This window comes from Theobroma cacao, chromosome 5 (genome assembly GCF_000208745.1).
Source record: "Theobroma cacao cultivar B97-61/B2 chromosome 5, Criollo_cocoa_genome_V2, whole genome shotgun sequence".
In the NCBI taxonomy this organism is placed as follows: Eukaryota; Viridiplantae; Streptophyta; class Magnoliopsida; order Malvales; family Malvaceae; genus Theobroma; species Theobroma cacao.
The window spans coordinates 10,288,996-10,291,615 of NC_030854.1; positions in this window are offsets into that span (position 1 = coordinate 10,288,996).

Here is a 2,620-nt window from a genome sequence, read left to right on the forward strand (position 1 = left end):
CACAAGATTTATTGCTCAAAGAAATCCAAGCTACAACGGGGTTTGAGAAGTTTAAAAGTTGAATAGCAATCAAGATGGATATGTGGACTTCAAATCAAAAGAAAGGTTACATGTTCGTCACTGCTCATTATATTGATGAATCTTGGGAGTTGCAAAGCTATATCTTGAGGTAAGCAATTTTTATTCTAATTCTTTAAATTGTGTTATGTTATACATTAATGGTTTTATGAAAAAAATTTAAGCAAATTCATTAATATTATTTTGTAAACATGTAGATTTGTATATGTCCCAGCACCTTACATGATGGATGTTCTTGCTCAAGAAATGATGAATGCTTTGATTGAATGATATATAGAGAGAGCAAACTTTCTACTATCACTGTGGCTAATTGCAACTCCAATGATGGTATGATTTCTATCATAGTGAATAACTTGTCTTTTGAACTTTTACTTGATGAAAGAATTCTTCACATGAGATGTTGTGCACACATATTGTATCTTGTTGCTATAGATGGATTATCTGTGATTAAAGATGTGATTGAAAATGTTTGTGATAGTGTAGCATATTGGTCAGCTAGTCCATCTAGATTGGAAAAAATTGAAGAAGTGGCTCGTCAAACTGAAGTGTCATATTCTAAAAAGTTTAGTCTATATTGTAGAACTAGATGGAATTCAATTTATGTGATGCTTCGGACTGCTATAGGATACAAAGATCTCTTCTCTAAGTTGAAATTTAGAGACAAAAGTTACTCTTGTGTGCCTAGTGAGGAAGATTGGGAGAGAGCAAAAAATATTGCTGACAAGTTGAAAATGTTTTTGATCTCACTAAATTGTTTTCTAGGATAGAGTATCCTACTGCAAATTGTTTTTTTGTCAAAGATTGTAAACTTCGAATTGCAATTGTGAATTGGATGTGCTTTGATGATGTGACAATTAGTACAACGGCAAAGAATATGTTTGATAAGTTTGAAAAATGTTAGAAGGATATTCATATTGTGCTAGTTGTGGCAATTATCTTGGATCCTAGGTATAAAATGAAGGTGGTTGAGTATTTTTTTCCTAAAATTTATGGTGGTGCTGCAAATTATAAGATTGAAGAAATTAGTAAAACTTGTTATGATTTACTTCAAGAATTCCAAAGTAGACCCACCAATCTAAAACCAAAGTCTTCTTAAAGTTCATTAGCAACAACATTTAATGAATCACCCGAACCAGATGAATGTATGTTGTATGATTTTCTTAATTCTTCTACTGATGGGCATGTGAAGCCAAAATTGGATCATTATTTAGAAGACAAAGTTTTGCCATTTACTAAAACTTTTGATATGTTGAGTTGGTGGAAGACAAATGGGATAAAGTATCCCACTTTGCAAATGATTGCTAGAGATTTTCTTGCTATTCCTATTTTCTACAATTGCATTTGAGTCAGCCTTTAGCACTGGTGGGAGAGTGGGTACTGACCATTAAAGTAGGCTTAAACCATACACTTTAAAAGTATTGATGTGCACTCAAAATTGATTGAGGAATGAAACGAAAGGTAAATAAACTCATTATATTTTTATTTCATTTGTTTTCTGTAAAAAATTATCTATTATCCTAAGTGTTATATATATTCGTATTTTTTTTATTTGTGTAGGATCATGTATAACAATTGAAGATTCAATTGCCACATTTGTTGACACTAAAACGGAAGAAGATGATTGAATTGTTCATGAGCTTGCCTTATTGTCAATTTGTAATGTTGTTTAACTAGTTGTTTGGATATTTATTTTTAGTTATTTAAGTTTATGTTGTTGTTGTTTGGATATATGTGTTTGGTTATTTAAGTTTATGTTATTTGTTTGGATCTTTGTGTTTAGTTATTTAAGTTTATGTTGTTATTTGGATATTTATGTATAGATATTTATATAGTTATATGGATATTTGTTTTTAGTTATTTAAGTTTATGTTTAAGATCTTTGTTTTTTATTATTTAAATTTAATTTTTATTATTTTTATTTTTATTAATTTAATTAGTAGTTAATTTTATGAAATACGTAGAGAAATATTATTGTATATGTATACGAGGTTCGGGTTTGGGTAACTGGGTATCCATGAAGAAGATTTTAACAATTTTTTAATTTAATCGAGGTTTCTAAATGGGTTAGGGTAATTATAGGGTAGTAAAAATGTAATAAGATTACGATTAGGATAGTAATTTTTAAAATTATTCGAGGTAGTTAATAGTGTTTTGATAGTTGATTTTTTATAGAGTTAGGTTTGGGTGTCTTGAAATTAATGGGTACCCTACCCGTTGACATCCTTAGCTATGAAAGAAGCATTAACCCGTCTACCTAACTATCCATTTCTGTAAAATTCTTCCATAAAATGCATCACATCCTTCTTAATAAACACTCCATTGGTTTTTGAAGAAATTAAGGTTGTACCTTGTCACGACCCGGAACTCCCCATCGAGCCCGTGACAACCGCCGCGAAGCCTCGACAAACATTCTTCAACCCGAATGTCGATCGAAACCTCGCAAGGCTCTCGTATCAGCTTTCGCACTTCCCCGGTGAGCAATAGTTATCAAATAATCAAAATACGAAGGATTACAAATCATTTCCAAATCATAACATAACAT